Source organism: Tachyglossus aculeatus, chromosome X5 (assembly GCF_015852505.1).
Source record: "Tachyglossus aculeatus isolate mTacAcu1 chromosome X5, mTacAcu1.pri, whole genome shotgun sequence".
Lineage (NCBI taxonomy): Eukaryota > Metazoa > Chordata > Mammalia > Monotremata > Tachyglossidae > Tachyglossus > Tachyglossus aculeatus.
The window spans coordinates 15,640,576-15,658,744 of record NC_052097.1 but is presented as its reverse complement, the minus strand read 5'-3'; the positions used below and the strand labels follow the sequence as shown (position 1 = coordinate 15,658,744).

General features: G+C 59.8%; 1 long non-coding RNA gene across 1 annotated transcript; it reads right to left on the bottom strand.

The window, feature by feature from the left end:
• Positions 1 to 13,605: 13,605 nt before the first annotated feature.
• LOC119947558 lies at positions 13,606 to 16,736 on the bottom strand. The gene is made up of 3 exons (XR_005456505.1): positions 16,658 to 16,736; positions 16,138 to 16,187; positions 13,606 to 13,660 (listed from the first exon to the last, which is right to left on the bottom strand). It is a non-coding gene; the product is annotated as an uncharacterized LOC119947558 (long non-coding RNA).
• Positions 16,737 to 18,169: the final 1,433 nt, after the last annotated feature.

Here is an 18,169-nt window from a genome sequence, read left to right as displayed (position 1 = left end):
GGTGGAAGGCCAGGACAAGGCGGAGCTGGAGGGCCAGTGCTTGGTTCAGGAGGATTACCAGTACCAGGAAGAGTTGGAGGGCCAGGAAAAGAACGATAAGGAGGCCAAGACCAAGAGAAGGAGGAGGTACAGGTTCTAGCTGAGGAGGAGGGCCAGGACCAGGCTGAGGAGGAACTGGATCATGATAGCACTAGGCGGGGCGGGGGGCAACAGCCCAAGTCGGGGCAGGGGGGATAGCACTAGGCAGAGCAGGGTGGGAAATGGCTCTAGGCAGAGCCGGGTGGATAGCACTAGGCAAAGCAGGGGGGCGACACCTCTAGGCGGAGCTGGGGAGGATAGCACTAGGTGGAGCTGGGGTGGATAGGACTAGGCGGAGCGGAGGGATAGCACTAGGCGGAGCGAGGGGGGGATAGCACTAGGCGGGGCCGGAGGCAGCGACAGCCCCAGGCGGGACCGGGGGTGGTGACAGCCCCAGGCGCGGCGGGGGGCGGCGACAGCACTAGGCGCGGTTGAGGGGCGACAGCACTAGGCAGAGCGGGGGGGATAGTGCTAGGTGGAGCAGGGGGGCAGCACTAGATGGGGGACAACAGCACTAGGCGGGGCGGGGGGCGACAGCACTAGGCAGAGCTGGGGGGATAGCACTAGGCAGAGCTGGGGGGGATAGCACTAGGCAGAGAAGTGGGGGATAGCACTAGGCAGAGAAGTGGGGGATAGCACTAGGCAGAGAAGTGGGGGATAGGACTAGGCGGAGCAGGGGGATAGCACTAAAAGGAACGGGGGGGCGACAGCCCTAGGCGGGGGAGGGGGATAACAACAGACGGAGCGGGGTATAGCACTAGATGGAGTGGGGGAATAGCGCTAGGCGGAGCGGGGGGGGTTAGAACTAGGCGGGGCGGGGGGGCGACAGCCCTAGGTGGGGCAAGGGGATAGCACCAGACGGAGCGGGGTATAGCACTAGATGGAGCGGGGGAATAGCACTAGGCGGAGCGGGGGGATAGCACTAGGCAGGGTAGGGGGGCGACAGCCCTAGGTGGGGCAGGGGGGCAACAGCCCTAGGCAGAGCTGGTGTGAATAACACTAGGCAGAGCAGGGGGGATAGCACTGGGCGGAGCGTGGACGGGGCGACAACCCTAGGCGGGGCGGGGGTCGACAGCCCTATGCGGAGTGTGGGGATAGCACTAGGTGGAGCGGGGGGATAGCACTAGGCGGAGCTGGGGGGATAGCAGTAGGTGGGGCGGGGAGGCAACAGCAGTAGACAGGGTGTGGGGGGCAACAGCCCTAGGCAGGGCAGGGGGGAATCGCACTAGACGGAGCGGGGGGATAGCACTTGGTGTGCAGGGCGATAGCACAAGACGGAGCAGGGGGGTAGCACTAGGCAGAGTGGGGGAAATAGCACTAGGCGGGTCGGGGGGGCCACAGCCTTAGGCGGGGCGAGGGGCGACAGCTCCCGGCGGAGCGGGGGGGCGGGGCGACAGCACCAGGCGGAGCGGGGGGGGGCGACAGCACCAGGCGGAGCGGGGGGGGGCGACAGCACCAGGCGGAGCGGGGGGGGGGGGGGCGACAGCACCAGGCGGAGCGGGGCGACAGCACCAGGCGGAGCGGGTGGCGACAGCACCAGGCGGAGCGGGGGGGCGACAGCAGTAGGTGGAGCGGGGGGCGACAGCAGTAGGTGGAGCGGGGGGCGACAGCAGTAGGCGGAGCGGGGGGCGATAGCAGTGGGCGGAGCGGGGGGCGACAGCAGTAGGCGGAGTGGGGGGCTACAGAACTAAGCGAAGCTGGGGGAAACAGCAGTAGGCGGGGCAGGGGGATAGCACTAGGTGGGGGGATAGCACTAGGCGGAAAGGATAGCACGAGGCGGGAAGGATAGCACTAGGCAGAGCAGAGGGGGGTAGAACTAGGCGGAGCGGGGGGGTAGCAATAGGCAGAGCGGGGGGGATAGCACTAGGAGGGGGGCAACAGCCCTAGGCGGGGTAGGGGGGATAGCACTAGGCAGAGCAGGAGGCGGATAGCACTAGGTAGAGCGGTGCGGGGGGAGAGCACTAGGCAGAGCAGGGGAATAGCACTAGGTGGAGCGGGGAGATAGCACTAGGTGAGCAGGGGCGATAAAACTAGGCAGAGCAGTGGGGGATAGCACTAGTCGGAGCAGGGGGGGATAGCACTAGTCGGAGCAGGGGGGGGATAGCACTAGGCAGAGCAGTGGGGGATAGCACTAGTCGGAGCAGGGGGGGATAGCACTAGTCGGAGCAGGGGGGGATAGCACTAGGCGGAGCAGGGGGGGATAACACTAGGTGGAGCGAGGGGGATAGCAGTAGGTGGAGCGGGGGGGGGCGACAGCCCTAGGCGGGGCCGGGGGGCAACAGCCCTAGGTTGAGCGGGGGTCGACAGCAGTAGGCGGAGCGGGGGGCGACAGCAGTAGGCAGGGTGGGGGATAGCACTAGACAGGGAGGATAGCACGAGGCGGGGAGGATAGCACGATGCGGGGCAGGGGAGTGAGAGCACTAGGTGGGGCGGGGGGGCGACAGAACTGTGGGGCGGGGTGATAGCACTCGGTGGAGCGTGGGGAACAGCGCTAGGCGGGGGGGTGAGCGGGGGGCGACAGCCCTAGGCGGGGCGGCGGGTGACAGCAGTAGGCGGGGGAGGGTTAACACTAGACAGGGAGGATAGCACGAGGCGGGGCATGGGGGTGACAGCACTAGGCGGGGCGGTGGGGTCGACAGCACTGGGGGGGGCGGGGGGATAGCACTCGGTGGAGCGGGGGGGTGAGCGGGGGGCGACAGCCCTAGGCGGGATGTTGGGGGTGACAGCACTAGGTACGGTGGAGGGGTGACAACACTAGGCAGAGCGGGGGGACAGCACTAGGCAGAGCGGGGGGGACAGCACTAGGCAGAGCTGGGGGGGGACAACACTAGGCAGAGCTCGGGGCGAGGGATAGCACTAGGCAGAGTGGGGGGATAGCACTAGACGGAGCTGGGGGGCGACAGCCCTAGGCGGGGCAGGGGGGATAGCACTAGGCGGAGCCGGGGGATAGCACTAGGCGGAGCTGGGGGGATAGCACTAGGTGGAGCTGGGGGGATAGCACTAGGCGGGACGGGGGGGCGACAGCCCTAGGCGGGACGGGGGGGCGACAGCCCTAGGCGGGACGGGGGGGCGACAGCCCTAGGCAGAGCTGGTGGGAATAACACTAGGCAGAGAAGGGGGGATAGCACTAGGCAGAGCCGGGGGATAGCACTAGGCAGAGCGGGGGCGGCGACAACCCTAGGCGGTATGGGGGGCAACAGCCCTAGGCGGGACGGGGGGCAACAGAAGTAGGCAGAGCTGTTGGGAATAACACTAGGCAGAGTAGGGGGGATAGCACTAGACGACGCGGCGGGATAGCACTAGGCAGAGCGGGGGAAATAGCACTAGGCGGGTCGGGGGGGCCACAAACCTAGGCGGGGTGGGGGGCGACAGCACTAGACAGAGTGGGGGGGCGACAACCATAGGCGGAGCGGGGGGGTCACAGCCCCAGGCGGGGTGGGGGGCGACAGCACTAGGCAGAGCTGGGGGCGAAAACCCTAGGCAGAGCAAGGGGGAATAGCACTAGACGGAGCGGGGGGGATAGCACTAGACGGAGTGGGGGGGGTCGTAGCCCTAGGCGGGGCGGGGGGTGACAGCCCTCGGCGGGGCGGGGGGCGACAACCCCAGGCGAGGTGGGGGGCGACAACCCCAGGCCGGGTGGGGGGGCGACAGGCCCAGGCGGGGCATGGAGGGGGGAGATATCTCCAGGAGGGACGGGGGGGGGCGACATCCCCAGGCAGGCTGGGGGGGGGTGGCAACATCCCCAGGCTGGGCAAGGGAGGGCGACACCCCCAGGCTTGGCAGGGGAGGGCGACATCCCCAGGCTGGGCAGGGGAGGGCGCCAGCCCACGCTGGGCAGGGGGGCGACAGCACTAGGCAGAGCTGGGGGGGATAGCACTAGACGGAGCGGGGGGGGCGACAGGCCTAGACGGGGTGGGGGGATAGCATTAGGCAGAGCTGGGGGATAGTACTAGGCGGAGCAGGAGGGGCGACAACCCTAGGCGGGGCGGGGGGCGGCAGCCCTAGGCGGAGCAGGGGGATAGTGCTAGGCGGGGTGGGTGGGCGACAGCCATAGGCGGGGTGTGGGGCAACAGCGCCAGGCGGGGAAGGTGGGCGACAGCCCCAGTAGGGGCACGGGGGCAACAGCACGACAGCCCTAGGCGGGGTGGGGGGCAGCAGAACTAGGTGGTGTGGGAGACAGCACTAGGCGGGGCGGGGGGCGACAGCACTAGGCGGGGCGGGGGGTGACAGCACTAGTCGGGGCGGGGTCCAACAGCACTAGGCCGGGCGGGGCGGGGGCAGCACTAGGCAGAGCTGGGGGATCCCAATAGACGGAGCCAGAGGATCCCACTAGATGAAGCAGTGGGGCGACAGCCCTAGGCGGGCTGCGGGGGCCACAGCCCTAGGCGGAGCGGGAGGATAGTACTAGACGGAGCCGGGGGATAGCACTAGACGGAGTGGGGGCATAGCAGTAGGCAGTGCGGGGGGACTAGCACTAGGCGGGACGGGGGGCAACAGCCCTAGGCAGGGCAGGGGGCCACAGCTGTAGGCAGAGCTGGTGGGAATAACAGTATGCAGAGCAGGGGGAATAGCACTAGGCAGAGACGGGGGATAGCACCAGACAGAGCGGGGGGGCGACAACCTTAGGCGGGGAGGGGGAGTGACAGCACTAGGCGGGGCGCCGACAGCACTAGCCGGGGCGGGCGGCCACAGCACGAGGCGGGGCGACAGCACTAGGCGGGGCGTGGGGGTCCCAGCAGTAGGCAGGGCAGGTGGGGCGACAGCAGTAGGCGGGGCGACAGCACTAGGCGGGGCGGAGGGGGCGACAGCAGTAGGCGGAATGGGGGGGATAGCACTAGGGGGAGCTTGGGGGGATAGCACTAGGTAGAGCGGGGGGGATAGCACTGGGCGGAGCGGGGGAGAATAGCACTAGGCGGAGCGGCGGGGGGGGGAATAGCACTAGGTGGAGCCGGGGGGGATAGCACTAGGCGGAGCCGGGGTGATAGCACTAGGCGGAGCCGGGGTGATAGCAATAGGCGGAGCCGGGGTGATAGCAATAGGCGGAGCGGGGGGGGGGATAGCACTAGCCGGAGCCGCGGGGATAGCACTAGGCGGAGCCGGGGGGGATAGCACTAGGCGGAGCCGGGGGGGGATAGCACTAGGCGGAGCCGGGGAGGGATAGCACTAGGCGGAGCCGGGGGGGGGATAGCACTAGGCGGAGCCGGGGGGGATAGCACTAGGCGGAGCCGGGGGGGGGGTAGCACTAGGCGGAGCCGGGGGGGGATAGCACTAGGCGGAGCCGGGGGGGGGATAGCACTAGGCGGAGCCGGGGGGGGATAGCACTAGGCGGAGCCGGGGGGGGGGATAGCACTAGGCGGAGCCGGGGGGGGATAGCACTAGGCGGAGCCGGGGGGGGGATAGCACTAGGCGGAGCCGGGGGGGGATAGCACTAGGCGGAGCCGGGGGGGGGATAGCACTAGGCGGAGCCGGGGGGGGGATAGCACTAGGCGGAGCCGGGGGGGATAGCACTAGGCGGAGCCGGGGGGGTGGATAGCACTAGGCGGAGCCGGGGGGGGATAGCACTAGGCGGAGCCGGGGGGGATAGCACTAGGTGGAGCCGGGGGGGGGATAGCACTAGGCGGAGCCGGGGGGGGATAGCACTAGGCGGAGCCGGGGGGGGGATAGCACTAGGCGGAGCCGGGGGGGGGGCTAGCACTAGGCGGAGCCGGGGGGGGCTAGCACTAGGCGGAGCCGGGGGGGGCTAGCACTAGGCGGAGCCGGGGGGGCTAGCACTAGGCGGAGCCGGGGGGGCTAGCACTAGGCGGAGCCGGGGGGGCTAGCACTAGGCGGAGCCGGGGGGGCTAGCACTAGGCGGAGCCGGGGGGGCTAGCACTAGGCAGAGCCGGGGGGGGCTAGCACTAGGCAGAGCCGGGGGGGGGCTAGCACTAGGCAGAGCCGGGGGGGGCTAGCACTAGGCAGAGCCGGGGGGGGGCTAGCACTAGGCAGAGCCGGGGGGGAGGCTAGCACTAGGCGGAGCCGGGGGGGCTAGCACTAGGCGGAGCCGGGGGGGCTAGCACTAGGCGGAGCCGGGGGGGGGCTAGCACTAGGCGGAGCCGGGGGGGCTAGCACGAGGGGGAGCAGGGGGGATAGCACGAGGGGGAGCGGGATGGATAGCACGAGGGGGAAGGGGACGGATAGCACGAGGGGGAGCGGGACGGATAGCACGAGGGGGAGCGGGACGGATAGCACGAGGGGGAGCGGGACGGATAGCACGAGGGGGGAGCGGGACGGATAGCACGAGGGGGGAGCGGGACGGATAGCACGAGGGGGAGCGGGACGGATAGCACGAGGGGGAGCGGGACGGATAGCACGAGGGGGAGCGGGACGGATAGCACGAGGGGGAGCGGGACGGATAACACTAGGGGGAGCGTGGGGATAGCCCTAGACGGAGCGGGGGGGGGGGGGAGGCAACAGCCCTAGGCGGAGCGGGGTGGGGGGCGACAGCCCTAGGCGGAGCGGGTGGGGGGCCGACAGCACCAGGCAGGGCGGGGGGCCAGAACACGAGGCCGGGCGGGGGGGGGACAGCACTAGGGAGAACTTGGGGGATAGCACTAGGCGGGGCAGGGGGGATAGCACTAGGCGTGGTGGTGGGGATAGCACTATTTGGGGGACATAGCTCTAAGCGGGGGGTCATAGCACTAGGTGGTACGGGGGGGAATAGCACTAGAAGGAGTGGGGGTATAGCACTAGGCAGAGCTGGGGGGATAGCACTAGGCGCTAGGCGGGGTGGGGGGATAGCATTAGGTGGGGGGACATAGCACTAGACGGAGCGGGGGGGGGATAGCACTAGACGGAGGGGGGGGAGAATAGCACTAGACGAAGCGGGGGAGAATAGCACTAGACGGAGCGGGGGGAGAATAGCACTAGACGGAGCGGGGGAGAATAGCACTAGACGGAGCGGGGGAGAATAGCACTAGACGGAGCGGGGGAGAATAGCACTAGACGGAGCGGGGGGGGAATAGCACTAGACGGAGCGGGGGGGGGAATAGCACTAGACGGAGCGGGGGGGGGAATAGCACTAGACGGAGCGGGGGGGGAATAGCACTAGACGGAGCGGGGGGGGAATAGCACTAGACGGAGCGGGGGGTATAGCACTAGATGGAGTCGGGGGGATAGCACTAGACGGAGCGGGGGGGGGGATAGCACCAGACGGAGCGGGGGGGGGGATAGCACCAGACGGGGTGGGGGGATAGCACCAGACGGAGCGGGGGGGGATAGCACTAGGCGCTAGGCAGGGTGGGGGGGCCACAACCACAGGCAGGACGGGGTGGGCGCGACAGCCCCAGGCGGTTCGGTGGGGGCGACAGCACCACGTGGGGCGGGGGACAACAGCACTAGGCAGGGTGGGGAGTGACAGCAGTAGGCGGGGTGGGGGGGCGACAGCAGTAGGCAAGTAGGGGGGTGACAGCACTAGGCGGGGGGGCATAGGACTAGGCGGAGCTGGGGGGATATCACTAGGCGGAGCGGAGTGGGGATAGCACTAGGCGGAGCGGGGTGGGGATAGCACTAGGCGGAGCGTGGTGGGGATAGCACTAGGCGGAGCGGGGTGGGGATAGCACTAGGCGGAGTAGGGCGGGGGGGCTAGCACTAGGCGGAGCGGGGCGGGGGGGCTAGCACTAGGCGGAGCGGGGCGGGGGGGCTAGCACTAGGCGGAGCGGGGCGGGGGGGTTAGCACTAGGCGGAGCGGGGCGGGGGGGTTAGCACTAGGCGGAGCGGGGCGGGGGGGATAGCACTAGGCGGAGCGGGGGGTGTAGCACTAGGCGGAGCGGTATGGATAGCACTAGGGGGAGCGGGATGGATAGCACTAGGGGGAGCGGGATGGATAGCACTAGGGGGAGCGGGATGGATAGCACTAGGGGGAGCGGGATGGATAGCACTAGGGGAGCAGGGGATGACAGCACTAGGCGGAGCGGGGGGCAACAGCAGTAGGCGGAGTGGGGGCCGACAGCACCAGGCGGGACGCGGGGCCACAACACGAGGCCGGGCAGGGGGGCACAGCACTAGGGAGAACTTGGGGGATAGCACTATGTGGGGGACATAGCTCTAGGCGGGGGGGCATAGCACTAGGTGGTGCGGGGGGGAATAGCACTAGACAGAGTTGGGGGATAGCACTATGGGGAGCGGGGGGGATAGCACTAGGGGGTGCGTGGGGGGGGGGATAACCCTAGACAGAGCTAGGGGGTATAGCACTAGGGGGAGCGGGGGGGATAGCTCTAGGTGCTAGGCGGGGTGGGGGGGGCCACAACCACAGGCAGGGTGGGGGGAAAAGTACATGATGGAGCCGGGGGATAGCACTAGGCGACGCGGGGGGGCGACAGCAGTAGGCGGGGCGGGCGACAGCAATAGGCGGGGCGGGCGACAGGAGTGGGCGGGGCGGGCGACAGGAGTGGGCGGGGCGGGCGACAGGAGTGGGCGGGGCGGGGGAAATAGCACTGGACGGAGCGTGGATATAGCGGTAGGCGGAGCGGGGGGGATAGCACTAGGCGGAGCCGGGGGGATAGCACTAGGCGGAGCGGGGTGGGGGGGGATAGTACTAGGCGGAACGGCGTGGGGGGCATAGCACTAGGCGGAGCGGGGGGAATCGCAAAAGAGGGAGCTGGGGGATAGCACTAGACGAAGCAGGGGGGCGACAGCACTAGGCAGGGCGAGGGGGAATTAGCGCTAGGCGGAGCGAAGGGATAGTGCTAGGCGGAGTGGGGGAATAGCGCTAGGGGCAGCGGGGGGGATAGCGCTAGGTGGAGTTGGGGGGATAGTGCTAGGTGGAGCTGGGGGGTGGGGGGTGCGTTACCACCAGTCTGATCCATGGAGTGGTGCGGGGGTGGGGGTTATAGGACCAGTCCGAGCAGTAGGGAAAGGATCAGATGGTGAATGAGGGATAGATTTAGACAAAGCAGTGGGGGGATAAAGTTTGACAGAGGTGGGGTTTGGAACTAGACGGAGTAGGGGGGGGCAGCACTAGGCCGAGCCGGGGGGCGTGGGGGACAGCAGTAGGCCGAGCCGGGGGAATTGAACTAGACGGAGCCGGGGGGATGGCGCTTGACGGAGCCGGGGGATAGAACTTGAAGGAGCGGGGAGGATAGAAACAGACCTAGGGCGGGGTGTGCTAGGACCAGTCGGAGCAGTGGGGAAAGGACCTGATGGAGCACGGGAGATAGATTTAGACGAGGGTGGGGGTAAAATCTGACAGTGCGGGGGGATAACACTCGATGAAGCAGGGGGGGACAGCACAAGACCGAGTGGGGGGGGGGGCAGCACTAGACCAAGTGGGGGGACAGAAACTGACGGAGCAGGGAGGATAGAAAGAGCGGGGGTGGGGGGGGTAGGACCAGTCGGGAAAGGACCTGACGGAGCACGGGAGATAGATTTGGATGGGGGTGGGGGGGTAAAATTTGATAGTGCGGGGGGGGGACGACAGCACTAGACGATAGAACTTGGGGGGCAGCACGATAGTGGGGGCAATAGGACCAGTCAGAGCCCCGGGGGGGGATAGAATCTGAAGGAGGGTGGGGGATAGAACTAGTCGAAGCTGGGGACGATAGGACCAGTGGGAGCAGGAGGGTGGCGGTAAGACCAGTCGGAGCGGGGGGATAGATCTCGACTGAGCAGCAGGGATAGAACTTGAGAAGTGGGGGGAAACAGAACTAGAATGAGCAGGGAGGATAGAACAAGACCAGGGGCAATAAGACCAGTCGGAGCTGGCGGGGGGTGAGGGGGAGGCCATAGAACCAGTCCAAGCAAGGGAGGGAGCGATAGGACCCTCCGCACCCTCCACTCCTCCACCGCTGATCTCCTCACCGTACCTCGCTCTCGCCTGTCCCACCATCGACCCCCGGCCCACGTCATCCCCCGGGCCTGGAATGCCCTCCCTCTGCCCATCCGCCAAGCTAGCTCTCTTCCTCCCTTCAAGGCCCTACTGAGAGCTCACCTCCTCCAGGAGGCCTTCCCAGACTGAGCCCCTTCCTTCCTCTCCCCCTCTCCATCCCCCCATCTTACCTCCCTCCCTTCCCCACAGCACCTGTATATATGTATATGTTTGTACATATTTTTTTACTCTATTTATTTATTTAATTTATTTGTACATATCTATTCTATTTATTTCATTTTGTTAGTATGTTAGGTTTTGTTCTCTGTCTCCCCCTTCTAGACTGTGAGCCCACTGTTGGGTAGGGACTGTCTCTATATGTTGCCAATTTGTACTTCCCAAGCGCTTAGTACAGTGCTCTGCACATAGTAAGCGCTCAATAAATACGATTGATGATGATAGGACCAGTCAGAGCCAGGGGGAATAGAACTAGATAGAGCAGAGGTGGGGGGGGGGGTGGCGATGGGCCCAGACAGAGCAAGGGGGAAAAGGACTAGACAGAGCACAGGGAATACATCTAGATGGAATAGGGAAGATAAAAAGAACCAGACCGGTTTTGTGGGGGGGAATGGGATCAATCAATCAATCGTATTTATTGAGCGCTTACTGTGTGGAGAGCACTGTACTAAGCGCTTGGGAAGTACAAGTTGGCAACATATAGAGACAGTCCCTACCCAACAGTGGGCTCACAGTCTAGAAGACAGAGCAGGGGGGTGCTACAGGACCAGATGGAGCCGGGGGTGGTAGTAATAGGACAAGATGGAGCGGAGCGGGGTGGGGGGCGCATAGGACCAGTCAGATAGTAGTGAAAGTATTGATTATGCTGAGTAAATTAAGCCCCGGAAGTTGCCTCCTTTAAATCTAGAACAGACGGTCACGGAAATAGGCATTGGAGTCAGTGAGAGAAGGGAATTATTGTTGCGGAGCAGATGACAGACCAAGTTAAATTACTTCTCAACGGCTATGATAACGTTGAGGCGGTTCTATTTCCAATATTTTCCCCAGCACACTGTGTGGAGTGATTGGTCTGATGGTCTGGGATTGTCTTTGTCCAGAAACGCTCTGGGCATGTTACTCCTCTCCTCAAAAATCTCCAGTGGCTACCAATCAATCTGCGCATCAGGCAGAAACTCCTCACCCTGGGCTTCAAGGCTCTCCATCACCTCGCCCCCTCCTACCTCACCTCCCTTCTCTCCTTCTACAGCCCACCCCGCACCCTCCGCTCCTCTGCTGCTAATCTCCTCACCGTACCTCTTTATTGCCTGTCCCGCCATCGACCCCCGGCCCACGTCATCCCCCGGGCCTGGAATGCTCTCCCTCTGCCCATCCGCCAAGCTAGCTCTCTTCCTCCCTTCAAGGCCCTACGGAGAGCTCACCTCCTCCAGGAGGCCTTTCCAGACTGAGCCCCTTCCTTCGTCTCCCCCTCGTCCCCCTCTCCACCCCCACCATCTTACCTCCTTCCCTTCCCCACAGCACCTGTATATATGTATATATGTTTTTACATATTTATTACTCTATTTATTTATCTTACTTGTACATATCCATTCTATTTATTTTATTTTGTTAGTATGTTTGGATTTGTTCTCTGTCTCCCCCTTCTAGACTGTGAGCCCACTGTTGGGTAGGGACTGTCTCTATATGTTGCCAACTTGTACTTCCCAAGCTCTTAGTACAGTGCTCTGCACACAGTAAGCGCTCAATAAATACGATTGATGATTGGTCTGATAGTGCTCCTGCAAGTTGAGAAGAAACTCAAATGATGCAGTTTCTCCAGAGACATTTCTCCAACATCCTGCAAATCAGTCTGGTTTTCAACAGGCATGAGAGAACAGCCACAGAATCCTGAATTCTACACTCTTCCCTACCCCTGCCATTGGATCCCCACACTCCGAGGATGGGAGAGGCCTGGACCTAAACAACAAGTCTCCAGTACAAAGGCAGACTAAACAAGAGGAGTGGTAAGACTTGCAGTACTCCATACCAAAGCCTTCTATGCTCCCTACAAAGATACAAGTTGGAGGCTACAGAACTCCACAGGAGAATAGGATGGGTGGACACACACACACACACACACACACACACACTCAATTTTTCCTTCCAACTCACCCATGCATTTAGTCCCACCCACCAAGCAATGAAGCATTCACCCCACAGAAATTAGGTACATATACTCAGCTCTTTCTCTCATTTGTATTGTCAGCTGGGACTCTTCAGTAAAGTGATGCTGGACCTATAATGTTGAAAAGGAATTATGTTACAATATGTAAGACATACCTAACAAAGTCTCAGGAAAGGAAACACCATAATGAGGAGACAAGTGAGGACAGATGTGCTGTGGTGTCAGGGCTATAGGGAACACACCTTGTAATTCCCCTGCACTGTACTATCCCCAAACACTTAGGTTAGTGCTCTGCATGTAGTACACATTCCAGTATCATTCATTCAATCGTATTTGAGTGCTTACTGTGTGCAGAGCACTGTACTAAGCACTTGGGAAGTCCAAGTTGGCAACATATAGAGACAGTCCCTACCCAACAGAGGGCTCACGTCAATTGACTGCAGGAGCGTAGTGTCTATTAGAACTAATGTAGCCACAGCAAGAAGCTGAAGAACGGAGAGGTGGCCAGGAAGCCTTCCGATATGGAGTGCTAGGCCCGTCACCCCTCCACCCACCCCTGACCCCCAACACAGGCATGAATGAGATCAGTATAGGTGAGGGATGATATTCCCCATAAACAGCCCTGGGGAAAATTGGGGAAATTTCCTGGCCTAGAAGACCTCACGGCTAGCAAGCCAGAAAGCACCTAGCCAGCTACACTCTTAAAAACTATACTCTCCCCTCCTCCCATCCCCCATCCCTCGACATCCCCCCCAACTCCCTCAGAGGCATTCACTGTCATGCACAGAGGGGTTCCAACTCTGGAAGGACTGAGGATGTGGCAGGGTGACCCTGTGGACAGGGCTGTGGGTTCAGGTAGGATTCATTGACCCATCTAAAGAATTGAGGACACTGGGTCTCCTCAGGTCCACCATCACCTTCCCTTAGCGACGGAAACTCAGTTCATTCTTCCTCACCATGGAAATCAGCTCATCTGGGTCCTCACTGAAGGGGACACTTGGACTACATCCATCCACAATCCACACATCCCCCCCCCCCCCCGGAACTCCCACCGCCTACCCACACAGTGGACACATCAGCACTCTCCCAAATCTTTACAAGCCCTACTGAAATTGTTTCTTCTCCAACAAGCCCTCCCTGACTAAGGCTATCATCTCTCCACCCCCGAGACACAAACACACACTTGATTTTCCCTTCCAGCTCACCCATGCACTTACTCTCACCCACTAAGCCCTGAAGCATTAACTCCCCCCCCGTCCCCATTAAGTACGTATCCTTTTACTCAAATCCTTCCCTTACCTGTATTGTACTGTCTGGAAACACCCCCAACCTTCCCCCACTGGACCTATAAAACTGAAAGGGAAAACTCTTAGAATTGCAGACAAGTGGGGACAGCTGTGCTGAGGTGGGTGAGGGAGGGTGGCAACAGGTGTGATAGTTCTGTTGCATTGTATTCCCCTAAACACTTAGTACAGTGCTCTGCATATACTTAGCACTCACACACCGTTGGTGGATTGCAGGAGCCAAGTGTCCTTTAGAACTTCCCCAGCCACAGCGAGAAGCTGGAGAACAAAGAAAGAGCAAGTTTGAGTGGACAGGAAGCCTTAGGCCCTTCAACCTACTACCCTCCCTCCACCCCCAGCGAGAGAATGAGTAAGGTCAACACCCATGAGAATGAAACCCCCAGATAATAGTTCTGCAGGTAGGGCCTTGGGGACATTTTCAAGCCTGGAAGAGCAAGCCAAAAAACACCTGGTCAGCTTTACTGTTAACACTAGGCTTTCCCCCCACGCCCCCATTCCCCCACACTCTCTTAACTCCCTCAGAGGCAGTCACTGTCAAGCACACAGGGGTTCAACTTCTAGAGGAGCTGAGGATTTGCAGGGTGACCCTGTAGACAGGACTGTGGGTTCAGGGAGAAATGACCCTTCTATAGAATTAAGGACCTTATTCTATCCTAATCCTCCTCGACCTCTCATCTGCCTTCGACACTGTGGACCACCCCCTTCTCCTCAACACGCTATCCGACCTTGGCTTCACAAACTCCATCCTCTCCTGGATCTCCTCTTATCTCTCCGGTCGTTCATTCTCAGTCTCTTTTGCAGGCTCCTCCTCCCCCTCCCATCCCCTTACTGTGGGGGTTCCCCAAGGTTCAGTGCTTGGTCCCCTTCTGTTCTCGATCTACACTTACTCCCTTGGTGACCTCATTCACTCCCAGGGCTTCAACTATCATCTCTACGTTGATGACACCCAGATCTACATCTCTGCCCCTGCTCTCTCCCCCTCCCTCCAGGCTCGCATCTCCTCCTGCCTTCAGGACATCTCCATCTGGATGTCTGCCCGCCACTTAAAACTCAACATGTCCAAGACTGAACTCCTTGCCTTCCCTCCCAAACCCTGCCCTCTCCCTGACTTTCCCATCACTGTTGACGGCACTACCATCCTTCCCGTCTCACAAGCCCGCAACCTTGGTGTCATCCTCGACTCCGCTCTCTCATTCATCCCTCACATCCAAGCCGTCACCAAAACCTACCGGTCTCAGCTCCACAACATTGCCAAGATCCGCCCTTTCCTCTCCATCTAAACCGCTACCCTGCTCGTTCAAGCTCTCATCCTATCCCGTCTGGACTACTGCATCAGCCTCCTTTCTGATCTCCCATCATCGTGTCTCTCCCCACTTCAATCCATACTTCATACTGCCGCCCGGATTGTCTTTGTCCAGGAACGCTCTGGGCATGTTACTCCCCTCCTTAAAAATCTCCAGTGGCTACCAATCAATCTGCGCATCAGGCAGAAACTCCTCACCCTGGGCTTCAAGGCTGTCCATCACCTCGCCCCCTCCTACCTCACCTCCCTTCTCTCCTTCTCCAGCCCAGCCGGCACCCTCCGCTCCTCTGCTGCTAATCTCCTCACCGTACCTCTTTCTTGCCTGTCCCGCCATCGACCCCCGGCCCACGTCATCCCCCCGGGCCTGGAATGCTCTCCCTCTGCCCATCCGCCAAGCTAGCTCTCTTCCTCCCTTCAAGGCCCTACTGAGAGCTCACCTCCTCCAGGAGGCCTTCCCAGACTGAGCCCCTTCCTTCCTCTCCCCCTCGTCCCCCTCTCCATCCCCCATCTTACCTCCTTCCCTTCCCCACAGCACCTGCATATATGTTTGTACATATTTATTACTCTATTTATTTTACTTGTACATATCTATTCTATTTATTTTCTTTTGTTAGTATGTTTGGTTTTGTTCTCTGTCTCCCCCTTCTAGACAGGGAGCCCACTGTTGGGTAGGGACTGTCTCTATATGTTGCCAACTTGTACTTCCCAAGCGCTTAGTACAGTGCTCTGCACACAGTAAGCGCTCAATAAATACAATTGATTGATTGATCCTGGATTTTTTCAGTCCCACAGTCAAGTCACAGAACCAGTTCCCTATGCAGAGCCTTAGCCCCAGTTGGTAGAACCAGCCACAGTACTAAGAGTAACACACCCCTCTGTACACCTTGCCCTCCTCCTGCAGTAACCCCTAGTCATGCCCCCATCACCTTCCCTTAGGAATGGAAGCTGAGCTCTTGATTCCTCATCTCCATGGGGATCAGCTGCTCTGGGTTCTCACTGAAGGGGCAACAGTCCTCATGACCAGGAAGGGTGGTGAGAAGCTTCTAGTAGGAGAAATAAATTGGTCCTTCTCATCTACTCATCAGGACTTCTTTGACATCCACCTGGGATTAGGAAAATCCTGAAAGCTCCAGCCAGCTCCTTATGCCTCACCTGGACCAAATCCACCCTCAACCCATCTCAAACATCCTTCCAGCAGGCACTCCCCCCCCCCACCTACCCTATTGACACACAAGGAGTCTTCCACCTCTATGAAAGGCCTTCTGAAATTGTTTCTTCTCTAACAGGCCTTCTCTTAAGTTCTCATCTCCCCATCCCCTCCCTGCAAAACACACTTAATCGTCCCTTCCAGCTCACCAATGCACTTAATCCCACCCTCTAAGCACTGAAGCATTCACCCCACATCAATTAAGTACCCAGAATCTCCCCTTACCTGTATTGTATCATCTGGATCCCAATCCCCTGATTATTCCAATACTGGACCTATAAATTTAAAAGGTAACTATGTCAACATGCACAAGACAGGCCTATCTGAAGGTTTAAGGGAAAGCATCACCGTAATGAGAGCAGAGAAGAGGAGACTGGTGTGTTGAGGTGGTGAGGCAAGGCTGCAAGAAACATGTCTGCTTAATCTGTTCTATTAGACTCCCCCAAACAGTTAGTACAGTGCTCCTCCTGAAGGAAGCTCTCAAATGCTGTTGATTGATTGCAGTAGCAAAGTGTCCCTTAGAAATTCCACAGCCATGGAGAGAAGTGGGAGAACAAAGAGGCAGTTTGAGTGATCAGGAAGCCTGCTAAGATGGAGTAGTAAGCCCCTTAGCCCACTAACCACCCCTGCCCCCTAATGCAGGAATGAATGAGGTCAGAATAGCATAAAAATACCCTCTCAGTCCAGCCCTACAGACCAGATCTTGGGGTAATTAAGTAACCTCAAAAAAATCCCAGCTACTAACCCAGTAAGCAGATCAAAGCCTCCTTCCAAAATCCACCCTTAGTTTCCTAATCCCAGCCATTACTATGATTCAAAGGCAACCAGCCTTAGAGGATGTGGGGCCCTGCAGTCTTATATAGGGCAGGGAGAGTGTGGGGGCGGGGCGTGCGTGCCTTAGTCACTAATTCCCCTGATTGGAAGCAGCTGGGGTAGAGATCAGTTGTCCCTGAGGGAAGGCCAGCTGCATCATTGGATTAGGGTACGGCTGCCAAAAAGATAGAGTAGGATAGGTAGGCCTTTCCAGACTGAGCCCCCCTTTTCCTCTGCTCCTCCTCTTCTCCCCATCGCCCCTACTCCCTCCCTCTGTGCTACCCTGCCCACTTCCCTGCCCCACAGCTCTTGTGTATATCTGTACGTAGTTATTATTCTATTTATTTTATTAACGATGTGTATTTATCTATTCTGATGCTAGTGATGCCTGTCTAGTTGTTTTGTTTTGTTGTCTGTCTCCCCTTCTAGACTGTGAGCCCATTGTTGGGTAGGGATTGTCTCTATCTGCTGCCAAATTGTACTTTCCAAGTGCTTAGTACAGTGCTCTGCACATAGTAAGTGCTCAATAAATACAATTGAATGAATGATTAGGATAGGATGAAAGGGTCTGTCCAGAAAAACACTAATTCCAAACACTTCTCCAGTCAGTCTCATCTCCGGCCCGACCCCCACCCCCCTTTCCTGTCCCGTCTCAGTTCCCTCCTCACAACCCCCATGTCCAGGCTGCTGACACCGGACCCAAGGAATGGCCAGAAAAGCCTGGCCCTTCAAATCAAACAGCCAACCACTCTCCCCACCTTCGGAGCCCTCTTAAAATCACATTTACACAGCACGGATTAGTGGAGAGAGCACAGGCTTGGGAGGCCGAGGACGTGGGTTCTAATCCCGGCTCCTCCACTTGTCTGCTGTGTGACGTTGGGGAAGCCACTTAACTTCTCTGTGCATCAGTTACCTCATTAATAAAGTGGGGATTTAGGTTAAGATTGTGAGCCCCATGTGGGACAACCCTCATACCTTGTATTTACCTCAGCGCTTAGAACAGTGACTGACACATAGTAAGCACTTAACAAATGCCAGAATTATTATCATTATTATTATATCCTCCAAAAGGTCTTCCACAACTAAGTTCTCATTTCCCCCAATTTTTCTCCCTTCTACGTGGCCTGTGCACTTGGATGGTATCCCTCTAAGCACTTGCCAGTCCCACGTGGCCGTTTCCTCTCTTTCTAATTTATTTCAGTGTCTGTCTTCCCCTGTAGACTGCAGGCTCCTTAGGGATCGGGATTATGTCCATCAACTCTATTGCACTGTACTTTCCCAAGCACTCAGTACAGTGCTCTGCACAGAATAAACGCTCAATAGATACGATCGACCGATAACCGATCAATGGTGGCTCGGGCTGCGGGAGGCCAGCGGGGCGACCCCCATATTGCGACTGGCTCCGGTGGCTCGGTCTAGGGTGTGGCAGGGGGTTAGCAAAGGA